This window comes from Megalopta genalis, chromosome 8 (genome assembly GCF_051020955.1).
Source record: "Megalopta genalis isolate 19385.01 chromosome 8, iyMegGena1_principal, whole genome shotgun sequence".
Classification (NCBI taxonomy): domain Eukaryota; kingdom Metazoa; phylum Arthropoda; class Insecta; order Hymenoptera; family Halictidae; genus Megalopta; species Megalopta genalis.
The window spans coordinates 17,486,355-17,512,849 of record NC_135020.1 but is presented as its reverse complement, the minus strand read 5'-3'; the positions used below and the strand labels follow the sequence as shown (position 1 = coordinate 17,512,849).

Sequence of the window (26,495 nt, the reverse complement as noted above, 5' to 3'; positions counted from 1 at the left end):
GATCGTCTCCCGGCTAATTACTTCGAGTGGTATTCTTATCGGAGGAGAGAAAAAAAATAGAAGGGAGAAGAAGAGGCGAGGAAGGAATCTGGAATACGGCTGTCTGAATACCTTTTCAGGGGCTCCATTGAAAACGGCGCGATTGCGAGTGAGAGAGAGAGAGAGAGAGAGAGAGAGAGAGAGAGAGAGAGAGAGCACAGTGGTCCTAAGAGTCCGGGCCCGTGTGTCCCCGTCAAGACGGAAGCCGTCGACGATAACGCGAAATTGGTATTGGAAGATCGTGGCTCGGATACCGCGACAGCATTAAATTGGAATCTGAAATCGATACGCTCGGCTCGTCGGCTCGGGCCGCGAGCCGAGCTTCTGCATAGGAAACGATCGGACGACGGTGTCTGCGGGACTGTAATTGAAGAATTACCGACGCCGGCCGACGCTTTCCTTCGACCGGCGTCGCGACGCTTCCGCCGCGGAGACGTCGCGGACACACACGGCCCGGCGCGCCGAGAGCCGGACAAATGGCGCCCGGACAGCCGCCATTTGTCGGTATTAGCCGTCCCAGTATTTCCGGTATCACGGTCCCTCGTGTAATACATTGTGACAGCTGTGACTGCCATTATACCCTTGCTACTTGTTACCCGGTCGGATTTCTTTAAGCACTTATCTCGCGGCTTTCGCTTCGTTTCTCTTTTCCGCTCTTCCATTTCTTTTTTCTCCCAACGTCGTCGTGGTTTCTTTCGGGATCAGCCAGAGAAAAGAGAATTTTATTTCTATTCTTTGCGGTTCGAGAGCCCCGGATGTTCCGGAGGAACTTTTCCCGTTGTATTGCTCGCGCTGGAGAGTATTAATGCGTTCGCTGTCGCGCCACCACTCTGAGGAATGTCGCGAAATCTGGTCTTTCTTTAATCCCTTGTTCTACGACTTCTTTCGCGATTACGATTGTTAGGAGTTCCTTGGGGAAAGTAAAATTTGATTTCCATTCGGAAGGAATAAGTTGATCTTTCTCGTATCTGATCGATTCTGGCAGACTTTGATCTTCGTTGGAGGTTTTAAAATTGTTTCCGGTAATATTTGGAAATGTTTTAAGATTGTTCGATGTAATATTTGAGATTGTTTTGAAATTGTTCGAAGTAATGTTTCGAAATTTTTTGAAATTTTCGAAATGTTTTGAAATGTTCGAAATGTTCGAAGTTATAATATATTTGAAATTGTGTTGAAATTGTTTGAAGCAATATGACAATTTTTAGTGCTTTAGCGAAGCATTATGGTAATTTTTAAGTGCTTTAGTGAAGCATTATGGCAATTTTTAGTGCTTTAGCGAAGCATTATGGCAATTTTTAGTGCTTTAGTGAAGCATTATGGCAAAGGATCGATTAAGTTTAGGGGATTTCGAACAATAATTATTAGAGTATTTCAAAGTAGTTATCATGGGAACGTTGTATGCTCAGCGTAGCGAAATGTTTCCCTCATAATATTCGTAGATTAAACGTTACTTCAATGCTGTGTTTAATAAACACATCCCGTTGCTTTGATACCGGACGCGAATTGAATCCTTAATATCTATATCTAAGTTTCGACTTTAGAGCGCGCGATGTTACGCCCTCGGGGAGAATGTTTAGGGGCTACTGGAAATAGTAATATAAGCGATCCGGCGAGTTTTCCCCCTAAATTACACGGACGTTTCTACAGAAATTATTAGAACACTTCTGAAATTCGAAATATGTACATCTCGCGAAAGCTGTACTTTCTTCGAACCAACATTTCCTTACATCCGAATCAAGACTAAATTGTGTCCGCGTCGACTTTGAATCGAATCAATCTTTGGATCAAATCGATTGTGAAAAATACCAAGATTAGGCGTTTAAGTTTGAATTAGACTGCGATGGATCCAATTGAGATGAGATTTCAATTATGTCAATATATGATATTTCTAAGAAAGAGAATGAAACCAGAATTAACGAACGAAGTACTCACTGTCTCTTTTGTAGTTTATCATGAAAGTGGCCGAAGGCAGACAAATTTACGCGTACGAATCCTGTGCATTTGTTGTTCGACGGACATGCATCATCATTAAATGTATGGAACTAATTCATTTTGCTGATACTAATTACGGTACTATTATCGCTTGACGTTTATTACCGTTTTATACCACCGGCCTGAACAACCTGCCGCTTAACACGTTCCGTGCCGAGCTTTTTTTACTCGAATCTTCACACTTTGATATTTTACTAAAACTTGATGTATTACGTGCAATTATTAATTCTCGTACACATAACAACGTAACAAAAACTTATCAACGCTCATTCTTGCGGTGGAAATTGATTCTTCGATTCTAAATTTCTTGTAAACAATTTGTTCAGTTCACTAAGTAAACATGCAAGCGTGTACCATCGATGGTACACGTGGCACGGAACGTGTTAAATGGCAAAAGTGTATAGACAATATGGATGCATACTTTGACGATAATTCCTTATATTTGTAAGTTATCGACCAACTTTTCTTTCTTTTCTGCGAATTTCATCCTTGACAACCCGATATAAACATGATAGATAAAATAGCTGCTTCAAAGATCTTCTATTTAGCTGTAACATTCTATTAATCAGAATATGTTGTCTCGTTAGAAAAAAAACGTCGTCTTGAAACATTGAAATATATGATCTCGAGATAAAACTCTTATGTATTACAATAATTATATCATTTTAATTATTATACCATTAACCCTTTCGCTACGGGTGGATTTTCCGCCGCGGTACTTCTGCTGGACGGCGCGCTGCGACATCGCTGCACGCTACAAGACGCCGATCGTTGCGGGGGTACCGCAGCGGAGAACCCGCCCGTAGCAAAAGGGTTAATCCAAATAAAGTTGAACAAAATTGAAAAAAATAAGGCATATCTATTTATCCGTTGTTGAGAGAAAAATAAGGTGAATTAGCTTTCTGCAGTAAGCACTGACTTTATTCGCTACAAACGATCGAACTTATGGAGGGCCACTATAGTGGCCCTTAGTACCTCGATGGCATCTTATGGAGGGCCACTATAGTGGCTCGTAGTATCGAAAGGGTTAAAAACAATAGAAATATGTCTGGCTATAATGTTAAGTGATTCACATAGCATCAGCGCAGCGTTTTCAACAACAATAACAACAACAACAACAACAAAACAGAACGGCGAAATATTAAGCCAATGTCAAATAATAAGCTGTTAATGTTGACAATATTATTAACTACAAATTTCATCCTTGCCAAACTTAATACATAGCCAAAATTCGATGTCGACGTCCTTAAATCCACATTAGCCGCAAATTAAATCTGAATTAAACCTCGATCAGGCTTGACTTGCATCTATATTACATCAAATTTAGCCTTGGATCGAATCGATCGAAAACAAAATCAGACTGTGTCCAAGTTTGTTTAGAACAATGCGAAGCTTGAATTAGACCGAGAAGTGGATCAAGCTTAGATGAGATTTGAATTCGAACTAACCAGAATTCGATGTTGCCGTGTTTATGTTCAGATTAGCTGCAAATTGCGTCTGAATTAAGTGTACATTACGCTCGATTTAAGTCCTGATCGAAACTCGATAGTTGAAGCCCGGCGTGCAGAAACACGTTGCTAATTTAATGCTCCCTTTATTTACAGAGTAGATGTTCCAATTTGCACGGCGAGATGGGAAGCAGCGATTACAACGCTGCAGAACTGTCGAAGAAATAGGTAAGTTTCTTTCGCCAACCGATTGCTTATGCTTCGCGATGCCGCGCAAGCATTAGGAGGATCGATTAGCCGTCCCGTGTAGCTTAGACTATTTGAACTGTATCAGCGGTGTTCCACCTGCAATCCTGTGTTACCCAGCAAGTCAATATTTGATTGTTTGAGTTTGGCCGAAGAGTAGATGGCCTTAGATGCCATCGATATCCCCGTGTTCGATGCACGCTCCGAATTTACATAATACCGCGGCGATGATCCCGCTACCTTGTCTTTCGCGTTTGCGTTTCATTCGACTAACTTCATTAGGAAATCGTAATACTAATTGGAGATCCGTCGATGCCTTCCCTCCCCTCCCCTCCCCTCCCAAGCGATCAACAAAATTGGCCGATCGACGCCGAGGATTCCACTCGACCTACTTCAGAGTCGAAGACAAGATAGAAGATCTCCTAATTAGGATCTCTCTTGAAACGAGGATAAAAAGAGCGATCAGTGAACATTGATATTGAGAAATAATCGTTGTAATTGGAGTCGTCGAGGATCTCGTTACATCCGTTTCTTTCGCGCAATATCAATTAGCAGTCGTTCGGCGGGCAGATGATTGTTCTCGTTTACCATCGCCGAGTTTCCCATACTGAGTGTACACTCGGTATTTCACACCCTAGTAATTTATTTCTGTTCCCAATTAATTCACGTCCGCTGCTCGGGCTACAAGCTGAACTTCCGGCCGAATTTAAATACTATTAGGTCCGTATTAGCAGCGGCTCCGCCCGAAATTAATCAGCTACGTAACTTATTTAACCGGCCCGGGCAAGTTTGCACGAAATTAGAGCGTTCGTTTGAACCAGACACACGCCGAATTACTTTCCAAGATGCTAGACCACCAGTTTTATCGACGGATCGCCGTGCCCGTTGCTCTTCGACTTTCGTCGCCGATTAATCCATTAAATTCGTCGAACAAACCCGATCTATCTCGAACGACGGAAATCGTTCTCGTCTTATTCCTATCGGAAACAATTGGGGCAAACGGCGGGAAAGTGGGCAAAAAGCTTATTAGTATTCGTATTTCGTATATATTTGATGCGATTTTTATGACACTCGATCATAAAATGATCTCGGGAGGGCATAACACTCGAGGATCGCTCGGAAGGGGTGACAGGACATCGACGGATCTCCAATTAGTATTACGATTTCCTAATGAAGTTAGTCGAATGAAGCGCAAACGCGAAAGGCAAGGTAGCGAGATCACACGATTTTTTATGCCACTCTTAGGTTTTCGAGATTGCTCAATTTGAATATGTTATCATAGACGCAACATTCGAAGTGGACAATCAGAATTTTGACCTCATATTTTGCGATGGTACGAAATTTGGCGAACCACTTTGATACTGATTGCTGCGTATGATCTCCAATTAGTATTACGATTTCCTAATGAAGTTAATCGAATGAAGCGCAAACGCGAAAGGCAAGGTAGCGAGATCACACGATTTTTTGTGGCACTTTTAGGTTCTCGAGATTGCTCAATTTGAATATGTTATCATAGACGCAACATTCGCGAAGTGGACAATCAGATACCACAGCGTAAGCATTAATTTTGACCTCATATTTTGCGATGGTACGAAATTTGGCGAACCACTTTGATACTGATTGCTGCGTATGATCTCCAATTAGTATTACGATTTCCTAATGAAGTTAATCGAATGAAGCGCAGACGCGAAAGGCAAGGTAGCGAGATCACACGATTTTTTGTGGCACTTTTAGGTTTTTGAGATTGCTCAATTTGAATATGTTATCATAAACGCAACATATTCAAAATGGAAAATCAGATACCACAGCGTAAGCATTAATTTTACGCTCATGTTTTGCGATGGTTAATGTTTTCCCGATATTTGGTTGGAATTGTATGATTAGAGTGTCAAATTTAACACGGCGATCTTAACCGTAGGCCGACCAAGCTGGATTGTTTACGTTACTACGTCACTCGGAGGCTTATCAATGACCGAGTCTGCTGTTGGCTGTTCACCTGCTTGCTCGTTCGGATAATCGAGTAACTTCTGTACACAGCGGATAGCGTTTACTGAATGAACAAGGAATAAAGTCATTTGAGGAAGCTTTGTGCATAACGAACTTTTTGGGAAAAGGTGTCTCTGTGCGGCGATCCTAAATAATTCCACGACGGGCGCTGATTGGTCATCGTTGCCTCTCGATCTGAGAATCGTGTCGAATTTGCCCCGCGTGAATCACGAACCACACCGATGTCCGTTTCATAAGTGTTAGGTGTACACGTTGCGGTAACAATACCGCGCGAAAAATCCTCTCGCCGCGGGCAGGACGTTTATAACTGCCAACTCGAATTTCTTACACCTTCGGCATCAGTTGCGCCGGAAATCGATATTCGTTTACGGTTTCCGCTCGTGCGCTCCCATTCAACTGACGCGCATTCTCTCTCTCTCTCTCTCTCTCTCCTACTTTCTCTTTGTGTGCGTGTGTGTACGAATTTTCAAAGAGCCGCGGCTCGTTCTGGATTTTTGCCGATGCCGCATCGATGAATACCGCGATCCAATTCGCTTCTGGCTTCGATGTTTCGAGTTTCGATCCCGAACGCGTCCCACTTTTCCCTCGCCTTTGCAGCATATTTCCCGTCGCTTTCTTGCGAACACCGCCCACGCCGCACACGGCCGTCCATTCGTTTATTTAACTCCGCGGAAACGCGTTCGTTAATTCCGCTCGAGGAAGATCCATTGCCGCGAGAGATGTAACCGCGTTCACGTAACGGACCCTGTTAACCGTGTCTCCCGGCTGACTCTGTATATATATATACCTGTATATATATAACCGTAGATCGTGTAGATCACGATATATATATATATATATATATATATATATATATATATATATATATCGTGATCTACACGATCTACGGTTCACTGCATGATTCACTTCGTTCGCTCTTACTTCGAATCCTCCGTTTCGGTCTCCGTGAAACGGGAAATGAATTTCTGTCGCCGTCGCCGTCGCAATCCGTTAGACGAATCTGATGCGAATCCTGCAGTCGATCGTGCGCTATCGTAGTATGTATTAGGTGTGGAAACTTATTCGTGATCTTTGCCTCGTGAATTTTGAAGAAACTGCAGCGTTTCCTATGCACTTGCTTCCAGATCTCACTCCATGAATTTCAGTTTGCTTCTATCTTATTCAATCTTCGCATTTTTTTTTGTACTATATGTTGCTTTGTGACACGTGCTTAAACGTGTTGGATTATTCCCTAATTTCGGTGTTGTTATTAACAGAGTGCGGGTCTTTGTGCTGTCGCGACTCATGCAAAATTTTGAAGCACGAGCAACTGCGGTCACTCACTTTAATATCTCGACGGTACATTACTTTTGAAATTTATTATATATATTTATTATAATTATTATTATTATATATTATAATAATTATTATTATTATTATTATATAATTATTATTATAATTTATTATATATTTTCCTGAATTATTCAAATATTCATGCACCCGCTTTTTGTTAACAGAAACATATATATCTATATTGTTGTTATACAATTGCATTATTTTATTGTGTAACAAATATTGAACGAAACGATGTCTAGTTTTCATCACATGGAATATCCAAGAAAATATTGAATTCAAACATGTAGAAAATGTATCGTTTTGCTTAATATTTATTACGAAATAAAACAATGCGATTACGTAACGACTATTTACGTTTCTATTGTCGAATTAATATCTTAATAATTCAGAAAAATATGAGCCATTAAACTCAGAAGCATTGTAGTGTACGAATTTTAATTAAAGTGGTGTTAATTGTATGTGTCGAAGAAAGTCAGTAATATTTTTTTTTAAATTCATTTTCGCCACAAGGAACCTTTGGGTCAATAAAAGACAGTTTTGTTTGAAAGAAGACTTCTTCGAAGTTTCTCAGTCATTTTCTAGCCTTTATATACTGTTCCACGCAATCACCAAATCTTGTTTGTATCGATACATATTGCTTTTGACATCGATTTGTAGATACAGTAAAGAAAGGTAGCGGCCAGCATGCCGGTGTACATTTATATGAATATATAAAATAAAACGATAACTTAACTTTTTCACTTCTAATTTTTTGCCACGATTCTAAGGCAATTCGAAGGCCACATGACACGATTCGGAGGCAATTCGGAGGCCACATGCCACGATTAGAAGGCAATTCAAAGGCCACTAAAAGTTTCTTTATTTTTCGTAGCCAAGGTCACATGAAGGTCATGGTATTATAGGTTATTAGATTCGTCTTGATCTTAGCTATCATGATATAATGATAGAAACATGTAATCCCATTTAAAAAAACATCGATGACCTTGAAATCTCAAAAAATACGACCTTTACAAAAAAATGATTTCCACCACAACATGTGACCCTTCGAACCAAACAGTTTGTTCCTCAAGCATTTCCGCGTATCATTAACGGTAATGGAGATATCGCTTTGTAACAGAGTTACTGAGACACCTTGTATAAAAACGAGCCGCAAGGTTCGAATAATCGTATCTCCTCTTCCCAAATTGTTCATTTTTGTGCGCAGTCTGAGTGCGAATTAGGGAGAAATTACTGTACCTACCACGTACCTTGTAGCTCGCGGTTTTTCTTATCTGACTCACACTCAAACAGACCACTTTGTGTCGTCTTCCGGGAATTCGCGTCGCGTGCCGCATCACACGCTTGACCGACTCCGTCGACCCTTAGCATCGACGTAGCAATAAATTACGTAGGCGTAGGACTAGCACAGGGAAATTCACGGCAACGCGAATTTTGGCATTTCCGGGAGAAATTACTGTATTGCGCTGGATACATTGTAACGTGTAGCTATATATCGATGCGTAGCAACACGTTCCGGTGTATCGATAGTCTTTGTCGCATAAGTAGCTAATTCCCTCTAAAGAGGCTAATTGTACACCGAAATATTAATCGTCGTTCAATTACAACGCGCACCGGCTAGCTATCGAAGAAAACGGAGTCGTTTGCTCGACGCGGAACTTCGTGCAACAGCCGATTCAATTTCACGTTTTACACGCACTGTAAACGGTTTATTATGCTCATGTGCTCCATGCCCTTAGTATAGTTCGAACGTACAAACGTGACTTGTTTCCCGCGATCAAATATGTGAATCTCTGTGTTTATCGGAGCACGCGAAAATCCCGAGGATTCTGAATCTCTATTCGATCTCATGGAACAGTCGGTTTACCTGCTGCTTCCGGCGGAAATTAATGAACTGTGCATTCCTTTGGATTTGTTGTTTTCGAGACTGACCGCAGGCTCGAATCGTTTAACGAAGCGTGAGATTTCATAGAATTTGCAGGACGGTGTTCTTCGAAAGGTAGAGAATTGAATAACGTTCGTAGAATGAAATTTTATTCGTAGAATAAGTAAAGTGCAGGGGTTTCATAGAATTTGTGGGATGAAAGAGCGCCCTCGGCTATATTTCGCGTTCCCTATTGTTTTCTTAATACTCTCGTTCTCGTTACGGGAGAACACGCATTGTGTGGTTGCACGAAAATTTAATAAGAGAAGTGTGTTGAGCGTGCATCGTGATACTACCCGACGGGATTCTTATTAAAAAATGTAATGACTATACCACTATATCACCGAAGAAACGAAATTTAACCAGAATTTCATTTTATCTCTGATTTGCTAATAAGCATCGACGGAGGCACATTTCCTTTGTTTTCCTCTCTCTCTCTCTCTCTCTCTCTCTCACTCTAGAAAGGTATAGGTCGGCACGAATTTACGCAATCTGGTTATTAGATTTACTCTTCGGCGAGTAGACCTCATATAGGATCTCTCTGTTGGTTATCAGCGTGGAAGATGGTGTATCGTGCAGCAGCACTCCGGGTTCCATTTTATCCGGAACAGGTATGAATGTAATCTACAAAGTGACCCAGATATTCGTGAATCTAATTCGGACCTGGATGTTCCGGCAGATCCATCGTCCTGGCTAATTCCTGCTGACATAGAGCTAACCGAGCACGTGGTACGCTCAAATTGGCATGTTTACTGCCATCAATCTAGTCGTTGCCATCAACCGCTGTTCTAACAATTATTCTAAAAACTCCGTCTTCGCGCTACTCGAATCGTATACCGAACAGTTCTCGTGGATATTCTTCCTTCGTTCGTGCTCGACGTGTCCTCGATTTTACTTAATAGTCGAAACAATGAATATTGATCCTTTAACGCAGACTTAATATCGAATTTTGCAGCTATACAACTTACTCTTTGCTGATTTACATTAAATTCGTGAATAATGTCACACTTATATGATATCTACAAACAATCGTAGTATTTCTGAGTTGTTCTAAATAGTTTGTAAACCACATTATGGGAACATTATCGAAGTATTTAACCCATAGACTACCATCGGCGCCTATAGACGCCCTGAATATTCGCTTCCAATGTACCGATGGCGCTTATAGGCGTCCAGCAAATTTGAGCAAATTTTTGTCGCCTATGAGCGACTGGCAAATTTTATCAGAAATTATTATTATTTGTGTCGGATCAACCATTCGTTACGGCTGATCGTTTTAGCGACTCTATTGATACATTCTGTCGCTCTTTTTGTACATTTAAAAGCTCGGTCTTACTTGCTTTGTGTCGTCTATAAAATTAATTTATCGAATTCCGATAACAGCGATTTATTTCGTAACTTTAGGCATTGCATTTCTATATTCTGACTCATTCTAGCGCAGTGAGTTTTATTTATTACCATTTGTAACTTTGCTCTTCCTTGCTGTGCGACAATTATTGCTTACTATTCTTACCTTGTAACGCAAAGGAGTCGTCCCGCGTTCGGTCATTGAAAATAAAAATAAATAAAATTATTAACGAACGTATGTGACACGGTTCAGTGTCTCGACCACATCAACGAGCTATCGTGTGCTGCGTGCACAGAACATATGTGTCAAAATCTGTCGTAGCCAAAGGGTTAATGTCGTAGCTCGACTGCGGATTTTATGCATTCATAGCAAAATTGGATAGTTGCGATTGAAAATGGTTGAAAGATTCAAAGAATTTAAAAATGTCAATGTGTTATTTTTAATCTACTAAAGTGATGATAGAATGACTAAACTCGCTATTTAGTTTCTATATTTAGCAATTATGATGCAGACAATTCTTATTTTGCATAAAAATTCCCAGATGAATCACCAGAATACAGAATCCTAGAACGACTCTAACGGATACAGGCAAGAGATTCCTCTGCAGCAAACAAACGAATCGAGTTGTGCAATGCAATCGCATCGGAACAAAGAATTCCCGCTATCTAAATCGAAAAGCGTATGATTTTTCTATATTTAGCAATTATGATGCAGACAATTCTTATTTTGCATAAAAATTCGCAGCGCGGTGCTAAAAGACACAATTAGGTATTGATGTTCGTAAAATATCTTGATCGTGGTCACTGAACTAAAACGAATGAAGACAGCAAACACGCCTTCAAACGTTCCCAGATGAATCACCAGAATACAGAGAATCCTAAAGTGACTCTAACGGATACAGACAAGAGATTCCCCTGTAGCAAACAAACGAATCGAGTTGTGCAATGCAATCGCATCGAAACAAAGAATTGCCGCTAGCTAAATCGAAAAGCGTATGATTTCTCACGCGGACGTTCCGAGAGTAGTCTCGTATTCGATCGATATCAGAAAACACTTAACGTCGACAGGTGTAAAGCTGAAAGCGGAGAATCTGAACGCGAATTCTCTCCGCGATACACGTGGAAACCGCGGCAAACGAACATCGACAGGGAATTTTCTCGGTAAAACGGCTCTAAGACAGCACAGCTGACTCAGACGAGCTCCGAGGGCTGTCTCGTTCCCCGTTAGCCGTCGTTTCCCCATCACCTCGGCGATATCTCATTAGAATAATTGCTTCGGCAGCTCGCGGTTCCTCCGTTTCCCGGTCGAGCGGGATCACGTATCGCTTTCCACCGCAACCTTCCGACCGAGTTCGCCGTTTAGCTCGCGGCGCTCGTTCGCGGAGGAAAAATCGCATAGCGGGAATACCTTGGCGGATGCGGCACAGCAATATTTGCCCGTGTACAGCGTATACACGTCCGGTACACAGGGGGCTTTGGCCGAATACGTGCCGGCGCCGCGATGCATGCGCATACTGTCGGAAACACACCGGATATAATCCGAGAACCGGTTACCGGCGAACAAAACGACCGACGCAATCGCGAGCTAGCTCGGCTTCTTCATCGATTGTCCATCCTCTCCGGCATCTCGATCTCGACTCGATTGCACCGGTTTCCACGTTATTTTCGTCTCGGTCTCGTCGGCGCAGACTTTTATTTACGCAGATTTGTAACGGCGATTTTCTGGAAATGCGTGGAGCGCAATTTGTTGACAGGGTTTTTTCGTACAGCGGCTCACAAATGTGTTTATACAACTTTTGAAACGCGATAACTTTCTCAAAATTGAACTGAATGACTTTAATTTTTTTTGTAAATGATAGAGGGACTGGTCTATTAGACGATGATTGAAAAGCTTTTCTTCTTGAATTTTGCCGTTACTTGAAATGAAAGGAAAGGATTAATAACCCTCGTTTTTTAAGTTTTTTATCTGAGACTGTAACGAAAATTTTAAAAATGCTTTTAGAAGCTGTAGATTTCTTACGCTTTTTGGTCAAAATCCTGATAGAACTGTGATTTTTGCGATCTTTAATTTGTTGTAACTCGTAACAACGTGAACGTTGAAAATTTTTTAAAAATTTTTTAAAAATTTAAAAAATGTCTTTCGTACTAAATTTTATCAAAATTTTCAACCTGCATATAAATTACCGAGATCTACGAAAGACATTTTTTAAATTTTCACTTGGCTTGGATAAAAAAATGAAAAACAAGAGATTTTTATTTTTTTGTCATTCCAAGTAATAGCAAAATTAGAAAGAAAAACATTTCAATCATCGTCCAGTAGACTAATCCTTCTGTTATCTAAAAAAGTTCAAATCATTTAGTTCAGTTTTAAAATAGTCATTGCGTTTTAAAACGTGTACAAACACTTTTCTGGTCCACTGTATATTGCCTATGGTATTAACACTGTACCTATAATGTCGAGTAGAATGAACATTTTTTGATTTTATTTTATTTATAATTTAGCATTGCAATATAAACGCTGAACAGTCTAAGCAAATTTAATCCCGTCATTTTCATAAAGCAACACATGTTAGTCGCTTTTAGAGCTCGCTAGGTTTACTGTTAAGATGTGTCCATTCGTCAGTGTAATGCTTTGGATTATTTAGACCGATGCATTTTATTTATAACATGTGTCGATCTTTTAAATGTAAGAAAAATTAACTTGGATCAATAGCATTTCTATTTTCTTTTTGCGATGAAAATGAGAGTTTCCATAAAGTTTCGCAGTCTTCTCGTAATGATCAGAACGATTTGCTAACGAATTGTATAATCAAAGATGGTTAGCTTTTATGGAAATAAAAATCAATATATAAATCCAAGAAAACGAAGTGATGCGGTTAATAAGCTATTGCTCGATGATATTCCACTCAAAATCAGAAGACAACTATTTATATAAGAAACGCTGTCGGGAGTATAAGAATAAAATAGTATCTATACCATAGATTTCGTGTCAAAGAGCTTGAGATTTATTGAGAAGTATTACAATGACGCAGAGCAGTAGCATAAGTAGAATTGGTCTCCTATCCTCAAGAAGACGGAATCTCAGAATGGAACAAACAATACGGACGACAATTATTTCTCGCACGTTACCATAGTGCTCCCTCGCTAAACGCGTGCACGGTTGCAAATAAAAAGTGCATTAGTCGAAGAGCAAAGTATCCACAAATCACGTCGCCACCGGTGTAGCTCGTGTTCCGCATTTGCATAGCTTTTATCGGACCGATAAACCAATAAAGATAAAATATTATCCAATCCGTAGCGACGCATAGTACTCGTAAAAGCGAAAGGAAGCTGTTTAATAAATGCGGGTCCATCAATTACCATAAATGCCGGTAATATTTCGAGTATCCGGAGATCGGCCGGTTGACGCGCTCTTTCATCCCAAATCCGAGCGATCGATAGTTTTTCGTACGTTTTACCAAATACACGAACGTGCTCGGAATTCTTCCGTGCTCCGAGCAAAAAAGCACACGCGCCTGGATTGCGAGATCAATGGCGATATCGATGCGCCGCGCGTTTTATGAATAAATTAATCTCGGCCGCGGTGCGTCGTTCGTCGTGTTGCGGATTATTGATAAAATACAAATTCACTCATTCTCCCTCTCTCTTTTACCCGAGCTCTCTCTCTCTCTCTCTCTCTCTCTCTCTCTCTCTCTCCCGAGTCCAGAAAATCTGCGGCATAAAATCTGCGCCGGGGTTTGCGTTGCGGCATTACTCGCTCGTAAATACTGTCAATAAATTGGCGCAGATCGAGCACTTTATCGGCCTAATTGAGCCGCTTTAATGCACGTCAGAACTGAGAACACGGAGATGTTAACGGGCCGGCTAATCCTCCGCGAAATAATGGGTATTCGACGGAGAAGGCGAACAGCTAATCAACGAGCAACTGTAAGTAATTAAACCGCGCGAGTCTCGGGACTAATTCATTTCGCGGTTCGCGCCGACCTGGGCCGGGAATCTTTGGAAATTGTTCGTCGGATAACGCACATAATCGAAATTCGTTACGTCAAAGGATGCATCCGGGTAGCTTTTCATACTTTGAAGATACACTCGGTCTATTCGCATCCGCGAATTTTGGGTCAGCGAAAAATAAAAGCTTTTCGCCCATTCAGGGACGAGGTATCGCGCGAACAGAATTTTGGCGAATTTCGTTCAACTCGATATCTTTTCGTTTTATTAATTCATTGTAGTCGGAAGTATGTATTAGCATTTATTCTGGCATCTTTATTTTTAATTTTCTTGAAATGTTGTTTAGATAGAGATGCGTCGAATTTCAATATTTACTTTCACGATGCGCACCGGCACGATGAAATACTATACAGCTTTCAAAACGGAATAACTTTTTTGAAATTGGACCAAACTATTTCTAAATTTCTTCAAACATTGCAACAGCGTGGAATGATAGAAGGGAGATTGTTCAACTTTTTAAACAATTGCATTGTTCGAATTTTCGTTGCACTGAATTTTTGTTAAAGACGATTATCTTTATAATATTTCTCTGTCATTTCATCCAATAGCTATTTTCGCAGAAAATTTTTATACGCCAAAAAATCCGTTTTGCACAATTTGAAAAAAGTTATTCCGTTCTGAATGGTGGCCACACCAGGGAATATTTGTCGACGACTGTACGCGTATGCGTGCAGCGATATTTCTAATTGACCCGAATGATGCTAAAAGGGAAAACATTTTATGTATAAATATTGTACTCTAAAATATCCGCACTGCATGGTTTTACATTTTTCGGAGTTTCCACGTTTGTCGGATCGAATCCGAAGCTTTGGTAACACGTTCGACTCGATATCGGCGGTTTAATCGGTTTCGGAAAACGAAGAGAAGGTATTCGAAGAATTCCGTAGGTAAGCGAAGATTCTTCCGGGATCTGCTTCGTCGTTATTTTCAGTTAACCCGACCGATTGTCAATTAAAACCGTGCCTGTCTTCGGCGCAGCCACGATTCCCTTCCGTTGGAGTACATTCTCTCCAACCGGCGGTAAGGAGAGGGAGGAAGCACTCGACGGAATTTACACCATCGCGTTGAATTAACTTCACCCCGCCGCGAAGCCCAAAGAGCGCCGAGTTCCCGCACCGACGTCCCATTTCACTGAGAATTCGTTCACACCCTATTTCCCTTTCACGGCAGAAGAATCCACGACGTCTCGTCCGACGTCTCGTCCGACGTCTGAGCCAACAAGAACGACAAACCCCGCGACGAGGTCTTGCCCCCTCTATCAAGACCCTTCCGGATCGCTCCTATTTTTAAAGCCAAGATAAGAGTCGCCCCGGAGAAGTGTCTCAAACATCTCGAATCTCTCCCTCATGCTTCATCGCAGCTCGAAAATTCCCGACATTCTCCCTTCTTCAAACGTATCAAACCTATTCTCCCTGTATGCACTTATTCTACAGAAAATACCGCATACATTCCTCGGATCGAAGATTCATCCATCTTCCGTTCTCTGATACTCTAAAGCAATTGATTTCTTTCTGTTCGATCGAATACTGTTCCGCCCTTCTACGGAATTTTCGTGCTGCGTTCGCCCAACTTTCTCCGGGACGAATTACCTTTTTCTTCAACTCCTGAAAAACAATTTTATTTACGGGGAATTTCCTTCGGTTCGGCGACACAAATTATAGTCCTTCAACGAACGACGTGCGATCGACAAAAAGTCACGTTCGTTAGGCTATCAGTTCGTAGAGCCATAGCCGTCTCTGTCAGAATTTTCTAAGTTTATGATTCTTTCGAGCCGTTTTTCTTTCCGGCAATAAAGTCATTTCTGCACTTTCGAGTACTGCACTTTCCTCGTTTATAACAGAGTCGCCAGCACCGCTTCTGTCACCCGTCAGGGGTTTCTTGCTACCTTCACTAGACTAGTCTACTAGTCAGTCAGTCTTCTCTCCTGTTATTCGGTGTCATTCAGTCTTCTCTCCTGTCATTCGGATCAGTTGACTCCAATCCTCTCAGACAATCTCGTCTTCAGTAGACTCCAGCTCACGCTAGTCTGCTACTCACTCAACTCTTCAACCTAAGTAGACTCCAGCTCACGCTAGTCTGCTACTCACTCAACTCTTCAACTTAAGTAGACTCCAGCTCACGCTAGTCTACTATTCAGTTAGTCAGTCAACTCAGTTTCAATCAACTTCAGTCGACTCAAGCTCACGCTACTCTACTACTCACTCAACTCTCCAGTCCTCAGTAGACTCCAGCTCACGCTAGTCTACTATTCAATTAGTCAGCCAACTCAGCTTCAGTCAACTTTCAGTAGACTTCAGCTCACGCTACTCTACTATTCAGTTAGTCAGTCAACTCAGCTTCAATCAATTTCAGTAGACTTCAGCTCACGCTAGTTTACTACTCATTCACTCATTCAGTCAACTTCAGTAGACTCCAGCTCACGCTATTCTACTACTCAGATAGTCTTTCAACCTTAGACCATCGAATTGAATGCTTTATAGTGCTTCAATTCATTCTTCAAAGTTAAGACTCGCTAAAACAGTTGTTTATCTTTAATTTATTTCTTGCATTTGGATAGCAGATGATCGGTTGATATGACTTCATTACAGTAAATGCATATTAGTGGACCGGTTTTTTTTAAAAGGTATTCGTGTGTGAGTCTACAGTGTTCTGTCCTAAGTCTTGACTTGTGTTGTGTTATACTCTATATTAATTGTAAATAAAATGCCACGCTGCGAGAAAAACAGAGAGGTTCGCAACAATATTTTTTTTTTTTAATTCGTAGAAGTCGGTAACTTGTATACGCACTGAAAAAATAGTATCAATGGCACTTATTTACATACACAAAATTGTTTTGACAGATGCTCCGCGGGACTTTAGGACGTTAAATAATAATAAATAGTAATATAATAATATAATAATAATTAAATAGTATTAATTAAATAGTAATATTTGATAATTAAATAATAATAATTAAATAGTAATATTTTTACGGAACGTTCTGCAAGATCTGTGACGGATCCCCGTTAAACATTTCTGCTTTACGATTTCAAACTTAATGTTCATTACTGTCGTACTAAATACTGACTTGTTCTACTTAATGGCCCGAGCACGATCCTATTCTACTTATCTAACACGCCCGAGTTCCTGCTTGGTTAGAGTCCGTTCTATTTCGCTTGCTCTCAGCTTGGCACTGCCGCACTTAATTAGCTAGACACTCTACGATTATATTTGTTTCACCGGTCTCGACGCGGTTGCCATGTTTAATTACTGTGCCATTCTACTTGCCCAAACAGCGATCTCTAGATTGAATCGCGACGAAGACAATTTGATCAAGTAATGCCGTGGAACGGTTTGACGTTCAACGACTTTGCCGCCACAAATTGTGGGCGGGAATTTGCGGGGAATTTTCTTCGGCTTGGCGACACAAATTATAGTTCTTCAACGAACGTGAAATTGACAAAAGTTCACGTTCGTTAGGCTTTCAATTTCGTAGAGCCACGGCCTTCTTCATTGCAGTTTCTAAGTTTAAGATTTTTTCGAGCCGTCTCCTTTCCGGCAATGAAGTCATTTCTGCACTTTCGAGTACGGCACGCCTCATCGGCAGCATTTTCTTCATTTATAACAAGGTTGTCAGCACGCACCGCTTCGGTCACCCGTCCGGGGTTTTTTGCTACCTTCACTAGACTAGTCTACTAGTCATTCAGTCTTCTCTCCTGTCATTCGGGTCAGTTGTCTCCAATCCTCTCAGACAATCTCGTCTTCAGTAGACTCCAGCTCACGCTAGTCTGCTACTCACTCAACTCTTCAACTTAAGTAGACTCCAGCTCACGCTAGTATCCTACTCACACAACTCTTCAGTTCTCAGTAGACTCCAGCTCACGCTAGTCTACTATTCAGTTAGTCAGTCAACTCAGTTTCAATCAACTTCAGTCGACTCAAGCTCACGCTACTCTACTACTCACTCAACTCTCCAGTCCTCAGTAGACTCCAGCTCACGCTAGTCTACTATTCAATTAGTCAGTCAACTCAGCTTCAATCGACTTCAGTAGACTCCAGCTCACGCTAGTCTATTATTCAATTAGTCAGTCAACTCAGCTTCAATCGACTTCAGTAGACTCCAGCTCACGCTAGTCTGCTACTCACTCAACTCTTCAACTTAAGTAGATTCCAGCTCACGCTAGTATCCTACTCACACAACTCTTCAGTTCTCAGTAGACTCCAGCTCACGCTAGTCTACTATTCAATTAGTCAGTCAACTCAGCTTCAATCGACTTCAGTAGATTCCAGCTCACGCTACTCTACTACTCACTGAACTCTCCAGTCCTCAGTAGACTCCAGCTCACGCTAGTCTTATACTCACTAAACTCTCCAGTCTTCAGTAGACTCCAGCTCACGCTAGTCTACTATTCAGTTAGTCAGTCAACTTAGGTTCAGTCAACTTCAGTAGACTCCAGCTCACGCGAGTCTACTACACACTCACTCATTCAGTCAACTTCAGTAGACTTCAGCTCACGCTACTCTACTACTCAGATAGTCTTTCAACCTTAGACCGTCGAATTGAGTGCTTTGTAGTGCTTCACTTCATTCTTCGAAGTTTAGACTCGCCAGAACAGCTGTCTATCTTTAATTAGACGAACAGCGATACTTATCAATTCCGTCGCTCAGCGTAATCGGCCTTACAATCCGAGAGATTTTGTAATCGCGGAATTTTAGCATCGAGTGTACACGCTGTGCACCCTATCGCATGCGAATTAAAAAGTCAAATTCCTGCGCTAACATGTTGAACGAATGAAATTTTATAATATTTGCGAAGGATACGGATAACGGATGTGGTAAACAAACGGATGTTTCTCTTGAAGCACTAATTAACGATTTAGTCAACAGTTCGTTAGGCCGCCACGCGGAATTTCAGGATCAACTCGGGAAACAAGTTCAGCCAATATTTGCGGGTGCAGAGACGAACATCGGCCGTTCTCCGGTCAATGAGCTCGAACAATTATTTGGAGACAATTTTCTGCCTCTTCGGGCGAAAAGGAAGCTTCGATTTCAAACAATTCACGATCAGGCTGGAGCGGATCCCGCTGGTTGTTTCCGGCATTGTTTATAGAACCGATGCGATCCAATGCGGTCCAATCCATTTTCCGGAGATGAAAGACTCGAGGTCGGATGATTCGGTTCATTTTTCTTTCCCAGATGATTCTTCTGAATTCTTTTATTCTTCTGTTGCCCTTCTGTGTTTTTCCGTCGGTAAATTCGCTCGGACAGCAAAAAATATACCCGGCAGTCGCGAGCGTTCCTTCTTCAGCGCCACGATAAGATTGTCCTGGCGTGTCGGGAGACCCACTTTTCGATGCCTGGCTCGGTCGGGATAAGGGAACGGGACGCAGGATTATCATCCGTGAAAGGAATACGGGCCGGATTCGCGTGTAATAGAATTCCCGTGGCAAAAGGGAAATGGTCGCGTTCGCCCGAAGGCCGGGCAAAGCTCGCCGCCCTGCTGCTTCTTTTTCAGAGGCCGCATTCGATATACTTTTATTGAGATTAAATGGGAAAATGTTGATGCGCCGGATCGTCTGCGAATTAACTCTCTTTCTGTCCGGTGTCCCGCAGCACCCCGTTGCTTCGCTTCCCGGAAAACCGTTCGAGCCACACGATTCCTGCAACCAGCGGTCTGGAAATCTGTGTTTCGTGGCCGAAGTCGAAACTGTTTTACGTCCGCCTTTTTTTCACCCGCGATTTACGCTCCGCGATGAAATTCGGTTACTTCCGCGACTCGCTCCGACGAGGTGCAATCATTCCGCGAAGAAAAGAAAGCTCGAACACTGAAGTCGAGAAGTATACTATACTTGGGCTAACTATTCTCTGTCCTATTTTACGTTTAATCGAACTGAACTGTGAAATAGAAATTTTATGGTTCAAGGCCGTTTGAACGTCATGCTATTGTATATGTATGGATGAATGCACAGCAAAGACAACTATGATGTGACGACAAGAAAGTTATGGGCTTATGGCAACTTTTAAGATCGAAAAGTAAGTGTCAGGTCGGCTTACAAATTTTACAGTTCAAAGCTGTTTGAAGATCGTGCTATTTTATATATGCATAAATGAGTGCACAGCGAGGATAACTATGACATGACAACAAGAAAGTAACTAATATAGGAAAACTTTTAAGGTCGGAAAGTAAGTTCCGGGTTAACTCACGAGTTTTATACAGGGTGTTCAAATATTATTGTACAAGCAGGAAATGAGAGGTTGCTGAGGTAATTTGAAGTAACTTTTTCCTTAGCGAAAATGTAATCCGCGGCTTCGTTTACGAGTTATTAACGAAAAACTGTGACCAATGAGAGATCTTGTACGGCTGACGCTCCGCCCTCGTAACCACTGCCGCTGCGTCAGACGGCCGGCGCGACGCGGCATTGGCCGAACGAGCAGAGCGCTGGCTGCGCTCGCTCTCCGATTGGTCAACAAAGTCAGAGCGAGTTTCCGTGCAGTGACGGTACTTCGGCGGATGGAGCTGCCGTAGCGAAAGGGTTAAGTACTTAAATACTGATGACAAGAAATCAGAATTTTATTCAGACTGAAGAGAACGGAATAGCAATCGTATTTAACAGGTTATTATTAGAAATCTCTAGTCACGTGTCAGACTCGTCAAAGTATGGCAAGGGGTTAAAAGAACGGAATAACATTCATGTTTAACAGTTTATTAGTATAAATCTCCGTGACGAGTCAGACTCGTGAAAGTACGACAACGGGTTAAAATTATTCATCTAAGAATCGTTGATGCTTCTATCTATGTAGCTCCGGACGTAATATTTGCCAGGAGCATCCAGAGATTTCACCGGTTTTTCATAAAATCCGTGGCGTTTCCGCGGTGTTTCTCATTTTCCTTCCGTGTCGGGAATCACGTTTTCGACTTAGCGGAAGCACACGATCGCGTTTACAAGTCCGTAGAACGAAATGGCGTGCGAGTGTTTCCCGGGGAATTTTCTTCCGGCAACCAAGATGTCGGCCCCGCCCCGTTCTCTCCTCCGAGGCAGAGCATAAATGCTTGTTGCTGATGCTTATTTATTATCGTCAATGTTGCCCGTCGCGATTACTTCCGAGAGAGATTACAAAGCGCCGCTCCGCAGCGTTCTTTCACCTCCCGGCGCTTCTATTATTATACTACGCGACGTCGCCGCCTGCCAAGAAAAGCAGACGGATAATAAATGTTATATTTTCTCCGCGCTTTCCTCGCCGTCTCTCGATTGTTCCCGTTGACCGAGTCAACGATTGATCGGACAATAAAACGCCAAATTTTGCTCGAACGATTTTATACGGAATTCTGCGCAACAGATTTCGAAAATTTTCGTTCAAGAGCACGGATATTTTTGACAAACTTCCGTTAGAGAGATTTCACCCTTAGGCGCAGTTATCCGAATTTTTAACAACTACTCAATAAAATATATTGTTTATAAAATGAATATGATATTCATTTCAATGAATATAAAATGAATATAATATGTATTTTCATGAATATAAAATGAATATAATATTGATTTTTACGCAGAAATTAAATATAATATTTATTTCTACGCAGAAATTAAATAAAATATTTATTTATACGCAGAAATTAAATATAATATTGGTTTGTACGCAGAAATTAAATACAATATTCATTTTTACGCAGAAATTAAATATAATATTCATTTCTACGCAGAAATAAAATAAAATATTCATTTATACGCAGAAATTAAATATAATATTGGTTTTTACGCAGAAATTAAATACAATATTCATTTTTACGCAGAAATTAAATATAATATTCATTTCTACGCAGAAATTAAATAAAATATTAATTTATACGCAGAAATTAAATATAATATTGGTTTTTACGCAGAAATTAAATACAATATTCATTTTTACGCAGAAATTAAATATAATGTTCATTTTTACGCAGAAATGAAATATAACATGTATTATATGTATGTAGTTAAATATAACATGTATTATGTGTATGTGGTTAAATATGATATGTATTATACGCATGTAACTATATGTAACACGTATAATACGTATGTAATAAAATGTAACAAGTATTACATGCATGTAATTAAATATAAATATAACTCGAAGTAATTGCTTCTACATAGGTCCACTTATGGCAAAAACAATGAACAATAATAGCTACAGTGGAATCCGTCGGACTCTTTGTCCGCAGTTAAGGGATAAATTAATATAAACAAGAGGAACAATGCTAACTTTTCTTTCTCTCGGTAGATTTCATATAGAATTTCGTGTACATTTTAATTGATTTAGTTCGAGGGAATATTTGTTTGAAAGAATGGACCGCGCACGGGCTTTGTTATCGCATGAAACTGACGCCCTCCGAAGATTGCATTAAAACCGAGGATAATATAAAAACTAAGGAAACGGTGTCGTCAGATATGCGCGATCTTCGAATGATAATCATGACAATCGGGCTCCGATTGTTTCATGAATAATTGACACAGTGGGACAATTGAATGTGAAGGCACGTCGCACGAACGTGGGCCGGACGTAATGCACGACCATTCATATTTCATTCGTATTAATCACGATGTTACTTCTAGTATCATTGTGCTGTCGCCATTGTGCTCGCTCTTCCGTTTCGTTTTTATTGTATACTCGATGCACAAAGGCCGCGTAATTTTTAAGTTTTCTTTTTCCCCTCGAAAGTTTCGCACAAAAACCTTTGGTCCGTGTTTCGGTTTAAATTATCCGGAGGAACATCATTATCGCTCGTTTGCAATAGAACTATGCACGTTCGCAGCCAAAAAAGCGTGGCCGCTGTATTTCAATTTTTCACCGTGGATATTGGCCACGGAACGGAAAACTATATTCAGTGAAGTTACAAGTACGATCGTTACGAAAACTTTGTACGTGTAATCCGGTGGTCAGGAAATCGAAAAATTAAATCAGTCGACCATCAACTAAGGAAGCAAATCTGAAATCCGTTTTAGTACAATTCGCATTTTACCTTATGACTTTATTATCCTTCGAAAGTCTGTTAATGCTATATTTACACTATGCCGTCCGGTGGCACCACGCTGGTGCCATGCAAAAACTATCTGTTGTATGCCGTTGGCACCACTTTGGTGCCATTTCAAAAAACTGAAATAACATTTGAACTATATTTCTTGGGTGTTAAAAGGCAGCAAACCAACTATAGCATTGTGCTTATTTAACTAACAATTAAGTACGAAAATTCTTGGAGGACATATCTTAATTTTAGGAATTTATATTACCGGCATCTTCGAAATTTTTTTTTAAATCTAAAATTTCCGAGCTATTATGCCGGCGTCGAACAAAAGAATCATATCTAAGATCCGCGGACGGCATAGTGTTGAAAGGAATTTACATAATCTTATTCCGTGCGATAACTCGAACAAAATCATTAGATCATGTTACAATAGAACGAACGTTTCCTGTATTATTATGCAGGGTGTCCCAAAATTACGGCACGACCGGGAAATGAGGGATTCCTGAGGTTATTTGAAGTAATTTTTTCCTTGGCGGAAATTCAATCCGCGGCTTCGTTTACGAGTTATTAGCGAAAAGCAGTGACCGATCAGAGGTGAGATCAGTTAACGCGAGGTGGCCGAACCAATCAGCGGAACTGGACGTCCACCGCTCGTTGACTCGGCCGCCTCGCGCCAGCCGAGCTCGTCTCTCATTGGTCACTGTTTTTCGTTAATAACTCGTAAACAAAGCCGCAGATTGCATTTTCGCAGAGGAAAAAGTTACTTATTGGGTTGGCAACTAAGTAATTGCCGATTTCTGTTATAGATGTCTCTCACTCCCATTTTTATGATATCCGTAAATGTTATATTATAAAATTATTATTATTATTATTGTTGTAGAATGAAGGGATACTCAAAAGCACTTTATTTAGAGTTACAAATTCTACTCCAGAACATTCGCGTATCCAGTAAAATAAGTGATGGTGATATATTGCAAAACTACAGAGATACAGAAATCTGGTGTTGGTGAAATCCCGAGGTGACAACCTCACGGTTCGGTGTCTACTTTTGAACTGTCGTCTGGGCCCACCTGGGCCTCTGTAGGCAACGGCTCACCCTCGCAAGGGGCCATAAAACTGTTAGGTGGGTCATCGTTGAAATTCCAACAATTATTATTATTATTATGTTATTTTTTATTATCCGTGAATGTTAGCAACTGGACAAATTGAATGCAGCGGTCAAGGAAAAGCGACCAGAATTGGTCGATCGTAAAGGTGTCATTTTCCAGCAGGACAATGCTAGGCCGCACACGTCTTTGTCCACTCGGCAAAAATTGATGGATATTGATTGGGAATCGATGTTACACCCACTATATAGCCCTGATCTCGCGCCATCGGATTACCACTTATTTCGATCCCTGGACAACTCCCATCGTGGTAAAACTTTTAACGACGATGACGCTGTAAAATCTCACTTAACTCAGTTTTCGGCCGAAAAGGATCAGACTTTCTACGAGCGTGGAATTTTCAAGTTGTCAGAGAGATGGCAAAAGGTCATATCGAACAAAACGGAAAATACATTACAGATTAAACTTCGTTCCAAGTAAAAAAAATTTTTTATTTCATTGAACAAATCGGCAATTACTTAGTTGCCAGCCCTGTAGTCGGCACCCGTACACACAGGTCGTCTCGCGGCCGCCGACTACAGTCTATAGGTGCCGACTATAACCGTATCGAAAGGGCTAACAGTAGATTTCCATTTGAATTTTACACGACGACTGTTCGAGTCACCGTCAAGGAATATAGGTTCGCGTTCGAAGCCCGCCGCAGATAACGCCGCGAGTGTCTCACTTATCCGGGACTAGGTGTGGAGGGGGCGGCTGGTAGAAGCTAACAAAGCAACCCGGCTTAATATTTGACGGGGAACACGGCGGGCGTCGTGTGCACGTCGTATCGCGGGCTGCGGATATGCAAATCGGGCACGGTGTTGCGTAATAGAACGCCGAGTTTGAGCGATAAGTCTCATAACCAATCAGCCGGATTAGATTAATCCCTCCTTCCGTGTCGTTTAAGTAAATCCAACAGCGCCGACGAATTGGATTTCGCAGCGTGGCCCCCGATTGGCCATCCCCCCCCCCCCCACGGATCAGCCGCGAGAAGTTGATTCTCGCAGCCTGGAGCGAAATCGTTCGAGCGTCGGCTCTCCCTGTGTTTGTATAATTCGATCCGCCTTCGAATGAATCCTAATCGATTCGATGACTCCGGCCGTTTTCGAGGATCCGTCGAACGGTTTCCGGGACTTTTAATTTCCCTCGTCTCTATGTGCCCGCTTCTATGCGAGCCCCGGGTATTCGGGGACAGCGGATCCTATCGGAAAGATTCATTGGCAGCTCTTTGAAAGCGCGCCGGTTTTGATGTTCTACCGACGCGACGTCCGGATAGAAGTCGCTTCTCGGAATCGGGTTGAAAAATTGCCGGCTTTAATCGCGAGTTGTCCTCGCTTTTAAGAGAGCTCCTCCGGTTTATAGGATCCGGGGCATAGTTGATTTTAACGGGAAAACTAAGATTTTCGGTTTTTACAATCCCATAAAATCGCGCAGAGACAGGTCACGTTCAAGAATTTATTGCGGCGGGGGTCGGATAGATTTAGAGCTAGGAAAGTTTCGCAGTGTGCCGGGGCACGGTTCGATGTCATAGATAAATGTGGGTTAGGATCATAGTGGCGTAAATCACATTTTCGAATATTTTGACTTATGTCGTAACCATTGCAGGAGTAAAGATTAGTATGTAACCGTTTATTGTAGTTTGTTTAGACGTAAAATAAATAAAAATCATAAGAAAAATACATAACAATGTGTAGTTTTTCTTGGATTTTATGGAAAATATTACTCTAAATAATTACTCTAAAAAGGTAACACTCTATAATAGTTTATAATAAATAATAATATATAATAATAATACTAATATATAAGACTCTATAAAGGTAACATAAATTATGGTTAGATTTATTATACAATGTCTTTTATTTATTGGTTTATTTTATGGAACATATTTTTCTCAATGGTTAAATTAAAAAATTACTCTAAAAAGGTAACACCCTGTAATAGTTTATAATAAATAATAATATATAATAATAATACTAATATATAAGACTCTATAAAGGTAACATAAATTATGGTTAGATTTATTA

At 41.0% G+C, this 26,495-nt stretch overlaps 1 protein-coding gene and 1 long non-coding RNA gene across 3 annotated transcripts in view; one reads left to right on the top strand and one right to left on the bottom strand.

Moving 5' to 3' along the window:
- Window positions 1-26,495, bottom strand: part of LOC117227649 (neural cell adhesion molecule 2) — a 634,847-nt gene that overhangs the window by 108,185 nt on the left and 500,167 nt on the right. The window lies entirely within an intron of this gene.
- Window positions 1-26,495, top strand: part of LOC143259980 (uncharacterized) — a 252,628-nt gene that overhangs the window by 109,727 nt on the left and 116,406 nt on the right. Inside the window, exons 2-3 of one of the 2 annotated variants that reach the window (XR_013034046.1) lie at window positions 3,636-3,707; window positions 5,644-5,808. This is a non-coding gene — a long non-coding RNA (uncharacterized LOC143259980). Of the gene's footprint in view, window positions 1-3,635; window positions 3,708-5,643; window positions 5,809-26,495 lie in introns of those variants that run through there. The other variant, XR_013034045.1, reaches the window with a different exon arrangement.